The following is an 18,003-nucleotide window of genomic DNA, read 5'->3' on the forward strand; positions in this document are numbered from 1 at the left end:
AGGAGCAGAGTAGTTCCCTGAGTCTGATAGCCACTGGTATTAGATAGAACATCCCTGAGTTTCAGGGTGTTTTGGGAGGGGTGGTGAGTGTGGAACAGCATGGTGTTTGTGTGCACTGTTATTCTCGCCTGTCTTGGTTGGCTCAGCTCTGGGAGAACAGTAAAGGTGCTGTCCGTACCTAAGGACATTCTCCAAACAGGTATGAACAATTTTGCCTGAACCAGGGCTGGCCACATTTCTTTCTGCAGCATCTAGCACAACTTAGCAGCAGCACAGCTGAAAGATTACTGTAATATAATTAATTATTTTAAAACTTCTATAAGACTGAGACTTTTCTACCTTGTGCGCCTTCAGCATGAAAGTAAGATGTGCCCACAAGTATAACATGCCTTCAGAAATGCTGAAGCTAATAACGTCCACTCTCCAGCATCACTCCTGTTAAATTATGCTGTCATTCTAGTGTATTCACACCAATATCACTCTGCTCCATCGTGAGGAGATCCATTTATCATGAGAAAATCCGTCTCCTGTACACACCAATTATTTTACATACGATGGATTGGAAGCAGGTCTCATAATTATACCCTAGTCAACCAGTCAAGTCTATAAACAAAATCTTTCACTCTCATATTACCTATTTTCCTTCCATCTATTATTCTTTGAATGTTCATGGGAATTGTGTGTGTGTTTTAATCCATCAACAGCTGTACATTTTTAAGCCCAAATGCCCTAAAACTGTGGTTATTTTTCACAAGGTTTCCACATACCCTTCCTGTTTTCTTCTCTTCACAGCCAGAGCAGAATAAGCCATCATTAAAGGCAGCAAAAATTGTACTGCTAATTAACAATGTGGTTGATGCTCTGGAAACCTGCCTTTTTTTTGGTTTGGCTTTTTTCTGCTGTTGTTATTGGGGAAGAAGTTCAATTGTGAAATTCCCAGCTCAACCACTCCTTTTTATTCCCTTTAAAGTCAGTCTGTCCGTCTATCTCTCTTAATAATCAGTTTTCTTCTGTTCAAATAGCCATTTAATTTTACAGAATCAGTCATTTCTGTCAATATGAGGTCTGGTATTTTTTCTCAAGTCTCTCTCAGTTCTTTTGGGTATTTTTCTTTTTTTATTTTTCATGCCATTGCTGCTATTAATGTCAATATTTACAAAAAGTTATGCTGTCTCTCACCAAATTTGGGTCATCTCTGAGATGTTTTGTGCAGATCTGTAAATTTTACCATTTGACATTTGGGGAGCTTTAGATCCCGAGGGTCTCAGCCGAATGACAAATGACTTTGCAGCACCAGAGACTGTAGTATAGAATCATATTGACCTGCACAGCTGAGTAGGGCATTTCTGGTAGGAGTTTTCCAGTTTCTTGTGTCTCTCTGCAAACAGATGCTCTAAGCCTGAGAGCTGTGTCAGCTTTTAGCTAGTCTGGACAAGAAATTGCTTTCCTCTCCCATAAGACTTTTAGATACCTTAATCATTCCAATTGAAGCTGGGCTCTGAAGTGTAGGGGGCTTGAATCTGAATTCTTGCTCTCTACAATTCCTGCATCCTCACTGACTGTTTAAGGTGAGTATTTAGACTTGTTTTAGAGTTGTGCTTGTACACAACAACTCTCTAAATTAAGGCTTCATGTCTGCCTTTTCAGTGCCATGAATGGTGGTATTAACTACTTTTCTTCCCTAAAAAGAGAAAAGAGAAGAAAAATGAGCCACAATCCTCAGTTATCCCTTTTATAGAATGTCTTGTACTGAGGTGCATTCTTGCCTGAATGTAGTAAGCCCATCAGCAAAGTTTACACATCCAGAATACTCTCGGAAGGTTATTGCCAGAATTGTTCCTTGTTGCTGTTCAGACCAACTTACTCCCCTGTGTCGCTGTCACCCAGCCTCAATTCTCTTGCCTTTATCTTAGGCAAAGATACAAATTGGAACAAAAGCTACACACAAAGCAAGTGAGAGTTGTGTTGTTTCTCATTTTTTTTTCTCCAGTGCCAGTACAGTGGAGACCAACCCATGGACCCACTTGCAAGCAGTGGCGTAGGAATTGTCAGGAACAGTGGGGGCTAAACTTAAACAGGATAAATTCAGGACACTAGTGCTGAGACCTGTAGACCTGGAATGCTATGGTTAGGACACAAAATATTATGTGCCTAAGATAAGAGACTTGAGCTCCTAGGCTGCCTGTGTTGTAAGCAGAGACAAATCAGTTTCTCCAAAAGGCAACGTGTCACTTTGAACAGCTTGGAAACAGGAGTTATGTGAGTCTAGTGTACAGAAAGGTTCAAGTGTGGCATCTCACAATCCATCAACTGTTCTCACCCTGTCTTGTTTTTCTGCCTTTAAACACTGAGCTATTAACCTGTCAGTGAAGTAGGTACTACTGAAGCTTTTAATCTTGTATATTAATTTCAATAAAGCTTTTATTTAATATATTTGCCACGCTTGGATGGTTCTGCTAACACCTGTCTCAGAATAATTCCTTCTCTGCGTTTGACAGGGCAACTAGTGCTAAAGCCAGGCTAGGAACAACCAGACTTATAAATAGAAGAAACTAGAACATTTACTCCAGCAATGAAGATAGATTCTATAATGTAGTGGAAAAAAAAAATCCCCCTTTCTGTGTCTTCAGGAAAGTTTCTAACATGACTCTTTCTCAAGAGAAAACATCCCCATGTAAACACAAAATTTCTGAATACCAAGCTGTCACACATGCTTTAGAAAATATCCACAAAATCTACTTAATATCCTGGTGTAAATAGTGAGTTTAAAGCATAGCAACCAGAAACTGTCACATTCTGATAATCAGTGCTGTGACCTTTCTTGATGGGTTGTGGAAAATCTTCACCTTTTCTTTTGTCTTTCATTAGCCTGAATATATTAACTGGAGCAGTCATGCTTTCTGACACAATGTTCAGGAATCACAGAATCATGGAATTGTCAGAGTTGGAAGTGACCTCTAGAGATCATCCAGTCTAATACCCCTTCTAAAGCAGGATCTTCTAGAGCACATTACTCAGGACTGCATCCAGACAGGTCTTGAATAGCTCCATAGAAGGAGACTCCACATCCTCCCTGGGCAGCCTGTTACAGTACTCTGTCACCCTCACTGTATAGAATGCTTTTCTCATATTTAAATGGAACTTCCTATGTTCCAGCTTGTGCCTGTTGCTCCTCATCCTGTCACTGGGCACTACTGAAAAGAGTCTGGCTCCATCCTCCTTGTACCCACCCTTTACATACTTATAGGGATTAATAAGATCTCCCCTCAGCCTTCTCTTCTCCAGGTTAAAGAGTCCCAGCTCTCTCAGCCTTTGCTCATGATACAAAACTGCTGTATCTGCTAGAGAGAAGCACCAGTTGGCTTTAGCATTGAAAGTTAGAATGCTGGTCCCCCTTGGCCTGTTGTGTCACCCTTGTTTTTAGCTAGAATATTTTTTTTTAAATTTATTTTTTTTTCCCCTAGCACTTATATGATGACTTTGAGATAGATAAAAATGAGAGCAATGAGTGTAACTGTTTAAGTTTTGGCCTTATGTATGGTATCTCACCCATACTTGGAATTTGGTCTAGGTTGGCTTCACTCTGTTCTTTCCCAAAAGAGGGGAAGGATTTTTGCAAACAGTTTGCAAGACAGTAGCAGCTGGACAAAAGCTGTAGTGTTGTGTCTCAAAATCATACTAAGGTCACTGTACATACAGTGCTAGATAATGCAGTGAGCAAGATACTGTGAGCAGTGTGTTTGGCACTGTATTGCTTTGAACCATCGCCCCATGTTCAGCATGACACTCTATCAATGCTCTGATATTTTGGAAATTAGGCCTTTCTGGGCACAGATGCCTGTTGCCTCTAACTTTGTAAGAAGCAGCCACAGCGTGGTATTGCTATTGGGTTTTTGTCATGGCCAAAGCAATTACACACATTCATATTAAAATCAGACTCTGTTACTAGCCAAAGAAAGAAAGGGAATGTAGATAATTTTACTTAGAAATTGATGCATTTTAGGGGAAGTTAGCAGGGGCTAAATAAACAAAATTAGATGCCATGTTTATATTGTCAGGGTAATTTTTTTTCTTAATTTTAACTCTACTGAAACAAATACTCTTTCTTTTTTCTGCCATTAACTGAAGCAATGCAAAAGACCATTTGTGTAGGCATTGCTTGGCTAGGATCATTTTCAGACATATGTATATTGTGGAGGTAATGTGGCTGGGTATGCTGATTCCCCGCAGTGGGAGTTCCCTTCTGTGTGAAACTCTGTGGTGAAACTTGAGTGTCCATGTTGAAGTGGGCTGCTGTGATCTCATGTGCTGGCTTCTTTTAGTAGGCATCCACACAATGAGTGTGGGCGCTGTAGAAGCAGCTGCCATGATTCGACAAAGTTTTCAATCCATGCAGAATTCAGAACATAAATGGTGGTACTGAAGTCATAGCAGCTCCCTGGGTAGCTACCTTGCTGAATCAGGGCTCTGGAGAAGAGGTGACAGGATTTAATGTACTATGCAGTTTCCAGCAGTATCAGGTCATGGTTTACAAACTCTGCATCTTCTTCTCCTGTGTTCTCATGGATGGACACAATATCCCATAAATTATTTCCAAGACACAGCCCTTAAATGCAAGAGGTTAGCACAGGGCAATATTTCCCAAAAAAGGCTGATCAATTGCAACTCTGCAGCAACAGAAAGGTGCAGTTTATGGAGACCATCACAGGTCAGGGACTGCTGGCCCTGGATGGACAGTTTTGGAAACCTTGTATGTGTTTCCATATGTCCTGGTGGGATTATTGAAACCCAGTTTAGGCTCACAAATATTTTCTTGGGCACCAGAATTAAAGTGCTCTGCTTTTCTAAAGGTGCTGAATGCCTCCCTGTTGACAACAGTTCAGTTTGTCCTTTCTTAATATAACAGGGCACATTTATTTTGGGTTCTTAATGGGTGGGTGGATTTAGAAGACTGCCTTACTTCCTTTCTTCAGGCTATCTGCACCAAGCATGACTCTTCACTGATCCAATAACTTGCAGTCCACACAAGCAATTTTTCCCTGCTATAACTGCTGGCTTCCTTATTGCCTGGGCTGTAGCATGTTTCTCTGAAGGCTAGTTCAGGTTAAAGCCTGAGCTACTTAAAACCCTTAGCTGAAGTTAGTGAGGCATCTTGATAAGAAATTTTGTTTTGAAAATCTTCTTTCAGCTAACATTCAATAAGAAAATGCATTTGGCACTTATACTTGTGGGTTAAATTAATATTTTAGGTTTCAAAATAACATTTTCTAACTAAGTCTTTCAGAATTAGAGTCCTGCCACTTTCCCATTTCAATGGGAAAAAAACAGCTATGTTGCTTTGTGATTACAAAAAGGGAAGAACGCTGCAAATGCAGGATTCCACTTACTCATTGATTTGTGTTGTCCCTCTTCATTGTCCTTGAAGTCTTTCACAGATCTGATTGTCATTTAATTAGCTGTTTTATCCTTCTCTTGTAGTTATAATTAGTGAAATACATAAATGTTATTTCATTAGTTCATGCTAGTTACTTGCTAGCAAGTTTAGGATATGAAAGATAGCTGGGTGAAGAGTTTTAAATGCCTGAAAGAACAACTAAAAGTGGATAAATTAAGTTTGAAATTGTTTATTTTACAACAGACAGTCTGCAGAATGTGAATCCTCTGGTTTTGTGTTATTTATTACTTACTGTTTGTACGGTAAAACGTATGATGTTTACTGTTATTTAGAATAAGATTTATAGGGATGAATGGTGAACCGCAGCAGATGCAGAGTGCCATCTTCACAATTTATTGGACTGCAAAATAAAAGGCAGCTAAAATAAGACCATGCTTTTTCAGCAAGGGTAGCTAGTAAGTTTAAAAAGAAGAAGGAACAGTATCTGGTCCCATGCCACTTAGACTGCAGGGATTAATTATACTGAAAATCAACACTAATGTAGGAAAGAATCAGCTTTCTTTTGGCTCCTAACGGCTTGTCTGTGTGGTGTGAACTGTAGCAGTGTCAACTCTGCTGTCACTGGGGGCATCTAGCAAGGAGCTAAGAGACTCTGTAAGCAGGAAACAAAGACAACCTGGCATTCACCCTTTACCAAGGACTACTGGCTCTCTGTAATTTTTACATAGCAACAGAAACCAAGCTGAATAATGATCCAGCAAATCACAGGTCACAGAACAGAAATTACAGAAAATAAATCTCCTTCTATCGCTGTAGATCCTTGAGATGGCCTGTTGCACAGACACACAACCCCCTCCCCGGTCAACATCTCTAATGAATGTGCTCATCCTTGCAGAGCAGTTGACAGAAAGCAACTTCAGGATCATTTTCTCTGCCATTCCCCTTTAAATAATCCTCTGTCAGTGTGATTCCCCAGGGATACACAGAAAACTACAGCAATTAATCCCAGAAGTATTTTGATAGACAGCATAGATTGATAGGCAATCTCTGGAGAATACTGAGCCCAGGTGGTCACATCCATGACCTTCAGGAAAGAATGGCATCACCATCACTGCCCACAACCAAGTTCTTGGCCTTACTCTATGCATGTTGTTAGGATTTTTCTTTCTAAACCACTGTCACCAGGTGAACCTTCATGCTGATTCCTACCTGAGAACAAGCAGAATACAACTGCAACATCCTTTTGAATTCCTCTCTCTCTAAAGAGTCAGTCAGTGATGGATTTCCAGACCATTGTATTCAACCTTAATGAAAGTCAAAAGCCTAGAGGCCAAATGATAATAAATGCCTCACATAGGTTGTTCTTTGGACCATCAACAGTTTATCTTATGAGGAAGTGTTGTTCTGGTTTCACAGTGTTGCTTCTTTTCTACATTAATCCTTACCAAAAAATGTCACCATCCTTCAGAAATTCTGAGTTTCCAGAGATGCTGTTCCAGCTGACTGCGAAGGAACATATAGCAAGGAAGCAAGAGTTTCTAGAAGACAGCACAGGCAGCTATATATTCATGATCAATGCAGTACCTGGGTTTTCTGTAATTATTAGACTGAGCAATTATGTGACTAAGTAGTATCTGCAGTGCTGCATCCTGCCAGTTTGTGTTGAATTTGGTTATATCAAAGACTTGCATCACATGGTCAAAGATCTGTCCACAGTTTTAACCTAAGAGAAAGTACCAATCTCTTTTCTAGAGCTGGCTGCCTCTCCAATGACTGCCTCATGCGAGATCAGGTGCATATTGGGGGTGAGACACACAGACAGGAAGAGAAGTCAGGAGACCACACAGAGAACTCTGATGAATTTTCTTAGCAGATAAAGTCAACTAATTTAAAAACGAAATAAAAATGCCATGGAAATGGTAACTTCAAGTTGACATTTCAATGAATGTTTTTCAAATAAATTCAACGAAAGAGTCAAGAAGAAGGGTTTGAAAGAGAGATTGTTAATCCACATTTTTTCCACTGGCTCTTTCACATCACATTGTATAATCTCCATTTTCTAAAGAAAAGGACACTGTTCATTTTTGGAACAGTAAGAGTACAAAGTAGATCCTTCCTAGTCAGTATATAAACAGAGGAACAAGTGAAAGGATTTGGGCCCTGCAAGCTTAACTGGTGCAGAATATGAGTGTGTAAGAAAGCAAGAACATTAATTTTAAATGAAGATTTAGCTGTGTAAAGTCTGGAAGTTTCCACTTTTACTCTTATTGTGGTGTCCGTCATTTTACTATTACCTCATTGAATAGATATAATAAGGTCAGATAATCCAAGACAGCCTTAGTGAGATCAGACCAGGAAGGTAAGGAGATAAAGGGATAGCTTTGAACCAGTCTTTCCCAGTCACCCACCCTGGTAAATTGTTAGCACCCTCCCTAGCAAGGGCAGTGTCTGACAGATACCCATGTTATAGACACCACTGGATCTCTTGTGAAGTCTCAGACGGATTTTCTTTGACTCACTTTACTTTGAATTACCCAAGTCAGATGAGCAGCATTTATCTTTCCAAATTGCTACACAAACATAAGTATTTACTATAGAATAATCTTTATTTTACATACCTTAAATTTGAGATCTTTTTGTTACTCAGGGCAGATATCTATTTTCCTGTTTCATAACTAGAGAAAAGCAACAAATGTGATCATTGGAAGGCTTATTCCAAACCTCTGCCAAAGCCTGGGCACTTGCTGAAATGGATTCAAACTTCTGACTGAAGGATCAAGCTGTAAAGCTCAGACAGGTTGTCTATTTTCAATTATTACTTTAGGCTTCCAGTACTTTCTCATTTTGTTTGAAATGGAAGAATCCATGTGCCTTTAGTGCATCACCTTTTGGAACCAGGCAGAACCACAAAATGCAGAGTCAAGTAAATCTAAAATAAAGCCACCACTACCATTGTTACTAATTGGTATACTCATTTGCAAACTCAGCAGAGATGCCGGAAAATTAATGTATATATACAAAGACACAGTAGCAGACTTGAGCCCATGATTTACAATGAATAATTTATTAAATTAATTTTGCCTGCTTTTCTTCTCAGCAAAACGGATTACAATTTCCTTAAATTTATCCATTATTCAAACACGTTCAATAAAAAACTCTTTGTTTTCACTGTATAGACTGCTTACAAATATTGTAGCATTGAACTGAGTTGCTAAGTTATGATTTTTCAGAGAATTCTAGCAGCATACTTTATTTAACTTTATTTATTTTTTTTTAATCTGGTGGACAAGCAAGCACTTAGGGCTCGTACATCTGCCAGTGAGAATCTAAAAATTCCTGTCAGCAGGTATTCAACACAAAAAACTAAGGAACACTTTTTCTGGTAAGGAAAGGTCAAAAGCAGTGGAATCCTGGTCCACTTATATTAAATGTAGCCCTATCCAAGTGTCCTAAGTGTAGTAGAAGTGAATTCTTTATAAGACAATAAGTTCAGTGGGTCTTATTTTATTTAGAGCTGTAAGTGGCTGGTGTGTTACTACAGTTGCTAAGTTGTGTTTATTTGTGGAATGCTTTCACCGTGGCTATCAAACTAGGCATTTTTGTTCACTGTCTCTTCTCAGGCTTTCCCCCTGAACCCCTTCTCTTTAGGTTTACAAATGTTTTGTTTCTGAACTTCAACAAAGACTGCAGTTAGTTTAAGATTTGTTTGAAACTTCAGGCTGCTGCTTTAGCAAAAGATGTGTCCAACACTAGCTACATTTCACTTGCATTAAAAGGAAAATACCATTTTTGAAGGAGAAAAAAAGAGAATGAGGAAGGTACTGTTGTTTGTCCTGGAATTTTTAAGCACAGCTGAATTTCATGCCACAGAACATGCTGCACTAGTATTGCAGTTACACACCTCTAAAAAAATCCAAGGTAATAATTTGAGCTGGAAGAGATATTTAGAGACCATCTAGTCCAACCTTCCTGCAATAGCAGGGACAACTTCAATTAGATCAGGTTACTCATGCTGCTGAAATTCTTGGAGGAATGAGACCTGTGAGCAGTGGTGCAGGAGGTGCTATTATGCCCTGGGCTCTCTGCTTCTTCCTCACACAGCTGCTTGAGCTGCTCACCCAGCATTTTTAGATGTAGATTCCCAGTGAACAGGAAGGTCTCCATGGTGGGATCTGAACAGACCCCAAACCCTCACAATGTACAGGCCTCCCAGAAAAAATACGCCTCTTCTCCTTCTGCTGTGTTTGCAGCTCTTCTCTGGGGCCAGTTAAAGCCCAGCTGGGTGGGAGAGCTGCAGTCTGCTGAATGCAACACTGTCCTAGCCACACCAATTAGCAGCAGTATTAGGCTCTTGATAATCGACCGATACAGCATCATTCTGCAGCCGAGCAAGCAGGCAGAGTTTGCAGCCATGACAATAATGACAGCTGGGTCGTTACACACAAAACCTACATTCTGGTAGTGTTTGCTGTGATTTTTAAGCAAATTCTTTTTTACTGCATTGGTGTCTGTGTATGTGTGTGTGTGGTACGTCTTCAATCTTCCAAAATAGGAATATTCTTCACAATAGTGAATATTGTATCTGTATTGCAGAGAGATCACTGGAAGGTGTTGTAGGGCTTTTTACACTAATTTCTTAGGGTTTGCTCAAACTGGTTCTTCCACATGCTATACTTGGCCAACCAAGAAACTAAAATTAATGCTATGACTTGTGTTTAGTAAAAACAATTGGAAATTTGGATCCTAGCTCTGCACAATGAACTGTGCACAGGCAAGATGGCAGATGGGTGATGAATCTCAGTGAATACTTGTGAATAATGAATATTTGTTCTTTAGGAGACTCGAGGCCTCTTGGTGGACATCCTACAAGAATCACCAGACACATTGTTCAGGATATTCTGCATGTATGTGTTTAGAAATCTTGACTTAAATAATGAGATCTTCAAACTAGATTAATGCCTGTTTGCCAGGAGCTCTGCAAAAAAATATTTCCTCTCTGTCTTCTGCCCGGTAGTTTTTTAAGTGAATGTCAGCCACGAAGTTGTAAAATAATGGATAGTGAGACCCTACTCAAATATTTGATCATCAAATGCAACAGCTTTTGATAAATGAAGAGACAGAAAGTAAAATCAAAGAGAAGAGGCCATAAGCTAAAGGCCATCCATAGTCACATCAGAGTCTGGATATACTTCTAAATTTCATAAAAGAGAGCAAAATAATAAAATATAAATAAGGCAGTACAAATGAACTTGTAAGAATAACTTGGAACCTCTAAAAGAGCTCTTAAAAAGTCTCTGTTGTTCCTTCCTTCCTTCCTTCCTTCCTTCCTTCCTTCCTTCCTTCCTTCCTTCCTTCCTTCCTTCCTTCCTTCCTTCCTTCCTTCCTTCCTTCCTTCCTTCCTTCCTTCCTTCCTTCCTTCCTTCCTTCCTTCCTTCCTTCCTTCCTTCTTTCCTTCCTTCCTTCCTTCCTTCCTTCCTTCCTTCCTTCCTTCCTTCCTTCCTTCCTTCCTTCCTTCCTTCCTTCCTTCCTTCTTTCCTTCCTTCCTTCCTTCCTTCCTTCCTTCCTTCCTTCCTTCCTTCCTTCCTTCCTTCCTTCCTTCCTTCCTTCCTTCCTTCCTTCCTTCCTTCCTTCCTTCCTTCCTTCCTTCCTTCCTTCCTTCCTTCCTTCCTTCTTTCCTTCCTTCCTTCCTTCCTTCCTTCCTTCCTTCCTTCCTTCCTTCCTTCCTTCCTTCCTTCCTTCCTTCCTTCCTCCCTTCCTCCCTTCCTCCCTTCCTCCCTTCCTCCCTTCCTCCCTTCCTCCCTTCCCCTCCCCTCCCCTCCTTTCCTCTCCTCTTCTCTCCCCTTCCCACTCCCTTCCTTTCCCCCTTCCCTTCCTCCTCTCCCCCTTTTCTCTCTCTTTCACTCTTTCTCTCTTTATCTCCCTCTCCTTCTCACTTCTCTCCTCTCCTCTCATTCTCCTCTCTTTTTCTCTTCTCTCCTTCCTTTTCCCCTCTCTTCTCCTCTCCTTTCTTCTCTCCTCTCTTCTCCTCTCCTTTACTTTTCCTTCCTCGTCTCCTCTTTCTTTTTCTTCCTTCTCTCCTTTTTCTTCCTTCTCTCCTTTCTTTGGTATTTAAGAATGTTCTGAGTGCTTGAAAACATGCTTATAATGGAACTATTTTCTAAACAATAATCAATGAGACTTGTCTTCTGGTGCTGAAATTTTCTGTGGCCTGAATTTCTGGTCACACACCATAGCTGCTTTAGGGAAGAAAATAGCTATCAAATCAGGTAGCAGAGCTTACTTTGTGCATGGAAGAATCACTGGTCTTAGCTTTCCTTCTCCTTACCTTTCCATCTTTGATTCAAAATTGAAAAGGATCAGACCGTGAAGGAATGGTGTCACGTCCAATTTCATATTGTTGTAATTTTTCTCTCAAGTGTGGTATGAATTCTGTTCCTTATTTAAAAAAAAAAAAAAAAAGAAAGAAAAAAGAAAAAAAAAAAGAAAAAAAAGTCTGAATCCATTCTGGTTCCATGTGAGTTCATGATTGATACAAGAAGCAAAGAAAAATATGACTGCAGGAGATAGTTGTATCATTTTATCAATATGTGTCACGGATGCAACTTTTTTTAACTGTTCATCTGGCAGTACAAGTTATATAAGAAAAAGTGGAATATTTCATGGTTATTGCACTGCTTCTACAAATATCTAGCTCAGCTGGGCTGTGTGCTGCGGTTATAACAGTCCTGTATTTCTCCAAAGGAGTTTAAGTGTCCACAGCATGTGGTGGGTAGTAAATGAGGGATTAAGACTTGTCTGTAAGGAAGTTACTGCAGTTACCAAAAGTAAAGTACCTAGTACATGTATCTTCTAGCACTCTTGAAGCATTATATTCTCCTGTGAATTAGTGCAAAATAACTAATTTATGGAAGATTTCTGCTATTCCTAAAACCTTCCCTGTGTTCACAGACCTGAACCAAAGTCCACTGAAATCTTTCCAAGGGTAGAATGGGAGCACTAGGAACATTTTCAAGTTCACGTGGGACATCTTATTCTTCTTACTTCTCTGTTTTCAATTTATAAGTTTTCTGTGACTCTCAGTTAAGTTGTTAAAACAGTGGGCTCTGAAGAAAAAAAGATGCAGCAGATTGGGGGTGGGCACTCTGGGAAGTCTGTGGGAGTTTTGGAGCATGGACATGGGATGAGTCTATCCTTATTAAATCACATTGTTGTGGATTATTATTTTTTTCCAAAGTCTTGACTTGCAACGAGTGACTTAACAACAACAACAAAGTTCTAATAATGCATTTACTTGCTTGTGTATTCCTCTTTCTGCTACTGGCAATTCAGAGCATTCATCTTGTAAAGTGCAGCTCAAAATTCACAAGTACTAGTATGATCACTAATGGACGTTTGAACAGTTTCAGTGCTGCTTCATTTCCTCTGCTCAAATGTATTTACAAGAAACATCTATTTTGCTTCAGTCTTCCCATTAGTACTTCCTTCCCAGTCACATGTACATATGTAACAAAAGTGCCTCCTTCAGGTCCCCTGAGTGGTAACATATGTTGAAAAAATGTATTAACTTCACAAGCCAGATTTCATTGGCTATTTGCCCTCCACTTTAAAAGCGATTTGTTAGTAAATACTGCTCAACACCACTACTTTCAATCTGCTCCACCTCTCCCGAGGTAGGTAGCAAGTAAATACAAAATTTAGCTCTCAGCCCAGAGTGCAGCCTCAGGTCAACTGTTTGCAGCAATCGCATGATTCCTAAGTTAATTACCAAGCAAAATCTCACAGATTGCTGCAAAAGTCTCATTTCCCAAGCACATTTTTCTTGGTTGCATTTGCTTCTTTTACCTTTTCTCCATAAACAGCCTGCGATCGGTTTTTGCGGTCTAGACCCTGTTGCTCTTTTAGGAGCTTTCAGGCACAATTGCCCAGAGCCAGGAAGACTTGACATTTAAAAGGTCTTGACATCATTCAGGGGATTTTACCCAGTGTCAGACAAGTGCAAGCAAACTCAATAATGGGGCTATTGTACCCTGCCATTTCAGTGTTAGCTCTGCTTCACGTTACTGCAGCCCCACTGCCTGGCAGCAAGGCTTGAAAGGTCATGGGTTCAGTACTGGCATTATTTAGGCTGAGGCCTGCTATGACTTAATGGAGGACAAAAATCTTTATCAACAGCACACAAGCATGTGGGCTGAAGGAAAAATAATAATTCAAATGAAGGTTCCAGGTTCTGTGCGCAGATTTCCTGTGTGGTGGATACTTTTCTCAGATATTCTGTCTATGTTTCTTCAGAAACACATGCTTGTGGACTGGTCATGTAGAGCAGACTGCAGTTAGAGCTTGCTCCATTCTTGCTTTCCGAGCTCTCCTGCACCCCTCCCTTTCACACCAGTTTGCCTGCACTTCCTATCTGACTGCTGTCTTTGTCTTCCAGTCCAGCCTTTCATGCTGCCCCTGACGGCTGGAACAGCTTCTCCCTTCACACATGCCAAATTCCTTTCCTCCTCACAAAATGCCTGCAGATGTGGCTGCTCAGTGCAGCATTCAGCTGGACTGGTGCTGGCACCAGGCTTGGCTGTGTCTGGGGCTGTATCCTGCACTTCTCTTGTAAGTTCAGCAGAGAGAGAAGCTGTTGTTCCTTCATCTTTCTCCACAAAAAGGTCTTTCTACCTTACTATAAGCAACATTGACAAAATGTTTTCTCTTATTCGGCATGTGATTTAAAAGGCCTATTTAGGTCATTGAATTTGTGATTAAGAAGACCAGAATCTGTCCCTAAATCATAAACCAGTAGTGACTGCACCCTATAGGACAACTTCAAAAGTCTTCCATTTAAAAAAAAAAAAAAGTGTCTTTTACATCCTGAAGTGCTTCAAGGCAGATGAGTTAGTGTTAGTCTAGCAGTCTGACAGACTTAGAAAGATTCCTTTCTCTCTCTTCAACCTTTTTGTTTTAGGACTTCTTGATTTGTCCTTTCTAAGATTAAAGACTCCTCATAATCTTCAGTCCCAGCCCTGATGCTTGATGAAACCATCAGAGCAATATCTTGTGAGAAACAGAGTAGGGAAAAAGAGTGGGTACTTTTGGCTTCAAATGCATGTTCGTCACCCCAGCTGCCATTGAGTACTTCTTTGTTCACAACCATTGGCAGTACAAAGCATGCCATGACATGACTTCAGCTCAGAACTAAACTCAGTAGGATAAGAGAATTCAAAGAGGCATGGTACATAAATCCAAGCTCAGAGAAATCAAAGCTTCTGCAGTTTCAGTAGGAGCATGATATTCAGTTGCCTATACTGCAACCTATGACAGAAACAGAGCAAAGAGCCATATTACAGGACAAGCAGAAGGCAAACATAAATAGTAAGCCCTGTAGTAGATTTGCATGTGTTTTTCTTAGAAAGAAAAAACAAACAAACAAAAAACAACCCACAAAACCAAACAACAAATCAAAACATGCACTGCTTCTTTGTATCTGTCAATTTTCTAGAGCCATTTCCTGTATTTTCTGTCACCAAAGTAAAGGTACTGGTGTGTTTGCTAGGTGTGACAGATGCAATGGTAATGCCCTACAGATGCTAAAATACTCACCATATCATGTAAGTTGTCTAAAAGAGACTTGCAACTGGTGGTATTTTGGAGGTTGAGTCTAGGAGCTGCTGGAGATTTGAACTAAGAGATGAGCATCCCCAGGATTTGACCTGAGGATTCTTACCACTTGTCAGGCTCAGATCTTTAGCTTGGTGTCTATGTAGCATATGCTTTTACTGTTTCTAGCAGCTTGTGTTGGGGGATAAGAAAGGAAATGAGAAATACCAACATGGGAAAGCCTAAAAATGTGTAAGTTAATTTCACATTTTCTTGACAGCAAGACCTTCTTTTGTTATTTAGGAAAAAAAAAAAAAAAAAGGTAACATAGAAACTGCATAAAGTCTTTTGTAGGGATTTGTTCTGCATCCTAGCAGGTTCTTCAATGGATAAAACATTGTGTGCAGGCAAGCACTGCTGGATTGCATCCAGCTCTTTACCCCTCCTCACCACCCACATCTGGAGCTAGCAGGCAGGCTGTTCAGCAGGTGCACTAGGATGGATCTTGTTTTGAATCAGGCTGCTTTCCTTTTTAATGAATCTTTTTAGTGAAGTGTTTTATTTTATCTTTTCATGAGGAGGAACACTTGACTTGCTGTTATGAAGCAACATGTCATTAATCCATCTGATTGCTGGAACCTGCTCAGTAAAAGAAAAATTACATGGGAATAGTAAGAATAACAGCAGTGTATAGTTTGGTGTTTGATTGCATTCACACACATACAAAGGTCTTTATAGCCCAGCTACAGACATTGAGTGGCATCTGAGCTACATGTCTCCATTTTTCTCAGACTAATTTATCAGGTGTACTATGTAGGGAGTTTTATTTTTATGGTGGTGCACCACTCCAAAGTGTAATACTCACACTGCCCTTAGGCTGTCACCTAAGGATCATTGAGCATACTTTTTCAAGGCTGGATTGTTGTTGGTGGTGTAACTTCATCTTTTCAAACAATACATAGGCTGAACTTAAGAAATTTATTTGCAGTCATGTGAAGAACCACAGAGGTGAAAAAAAACATAAACAAAGGTAATCTTTGAATCTTTTCTGTTACTATTAGGTATATCCCAGTAGCATATTGGAAGACTGGAGAGATTCAGGCATGAAAAGCTCTGTAATAGTTTAAAATCACAGAAAAAGACAATAGAAAATCTGAAGAGCAGACAAGCCCTGCCCACAGAAGATCCCCTTCTTTTGGTTCTTCTAAAGTTTAAACTAAATACATTTAGTTTAATTGATTTAAGTAATTTATCTTAATTAATTAGTAACCTAAATATTGATTCCAGAACTTGAAACTCAACTTGAGGGCAATTTTAACCTGATTCATGTCTATATTTGTACAAATATTGGCTGTAATACTGTTATGGAAAAGTAGTGTAACCATCCCAGAAGTGTTTCTAGATGATCTTTTTACAAGAGCAGGTTTTGAAACATTTTTGTAAGATACTGTAGTTTTTGAGAAGGACTGTTCTGTCTTTTATTAGGCAAAATTTCCATTGGCTTTAATAGGAATTTTGGCCACATCGAGATTAATAGAGATCACAGGATGTTGTAGCTGTTGTTTGTAAAAGGTAAATGATTTTTCATCAATGACAAGGATGCTCATCGAGTTCCTTGTTTGTTTTTTTTTAGGTGGAATCAATAGAAGTACCTGAGTTTGTTTCTCCTGTAGATTTGGGTACTCACAGAGAAAAACTAATATCTAAGAGAAAAAAAAGAACAGAACAAGGAACCTAATTAATTGTTGTGTTTCTCTAAATTTGTAGTATTACAATGTGTCATCATTGATATTATTGAAAACTAATAAAAAAACCCAAACAAAACCTCTGAAAAATCCAAGCCCAAAATATTTTCTATTTGAGTACTAGAATGTATCAGGCAACTGTAAAAAGAAAATAATTCTTTGAACTGCAGATGTTCCATTCCACCAAAAGCAGAAATGTCTTAGCATGAAGATCCTTGTCACCTAGAGTATAGATTATCCAAAAGCTAGCTGAATTTAGCCATGGATTTCCATTGATAGTATTCTTGGAAACACAGTAAACCCAATCCTGAGAGGGTCTGAGTACCCACAGTTTCCTAAGACAGACAAGGAGCTGTGCTGAGCACATTTCTCCACTCATTCTCTTCTGCGTGTGGTTAAATGAAACCTTCTTAGCCTGTGGATCAGATGTGATGCTGGCCAGCTTGTCCAGCAGTGTATTCCTGTTGGCCAGTGAAAATCAGTCCTAACATTGCTGTGATGTTCCCTACAATCCCCTATCTCCAAGTAACACAGCTGTTTTTTCCCATCAGGAATTAAATGCTCACAGTGCTGCTCAAGAGAAGGAAAGCAAACTTCATATGAATATTATGACACATGGGCTGTATCTTCATGAAATCAAGACCACAAGATAGTTTATTAATAGTTCTAGCTAAAGCAACTGCTTTTCTTTTCTGTAACCTTTGATATGCAAATAAATATTTCAGGAACTAGAAATCTGTCTGATTATAAAAACTGACCTATATATATTCATCATGAAGCTTATGCTCATTTTAAGGTACCTCTATAGATAACTCTACAAGTAACTTGCAAGCTGAACTGCAAATGTGATTATAACTACTCAGCTCAACAAAATGGTCTGTGTGTTTTTGGAAAGAGCACATACTCTTGGAGACCCACAACACATGGTGTTTTAGCTGTGCACACGTACTTTCTCTGTTCAGAGCACCTTCTCAGTAGCCATTGTGTATCTATATACCACAGATGCTTACATCAAGGGTACTGCAGTTAGTGGAATGCATATGTATTTCCTGAGCTTTTCCATGTTTGATGAGTGACAAGAAAACAGTGAAGCCTGGTTTTCTCAAAGGTGTGAGAATAACACAAAATACACTCCCCAGTCAATTGTGTATCCCTCCTCTGAGTTAAAACGGTAAGCAATTACAATAATAAAGAAAAGAAGTGCTAGGTTGTGGCATGGCCACCTTCCAAGTAGTTATGATAAACCAGGATTGTTCAGTGCTTGGGAAGTTAAACAGA

This window comes from Apus apus, chromosome 1 (assembly GCF_020740795.1).
Source record: "Apus apus isolate bApuApu2 chromosome 1, bApuApu2.pri.cur, whole genome shotgun sequence".
NCBI lineage: Eukaryota > Metazoa > Chordata > Aves > Apodiformes > Apodidae > Apus > Apus apus.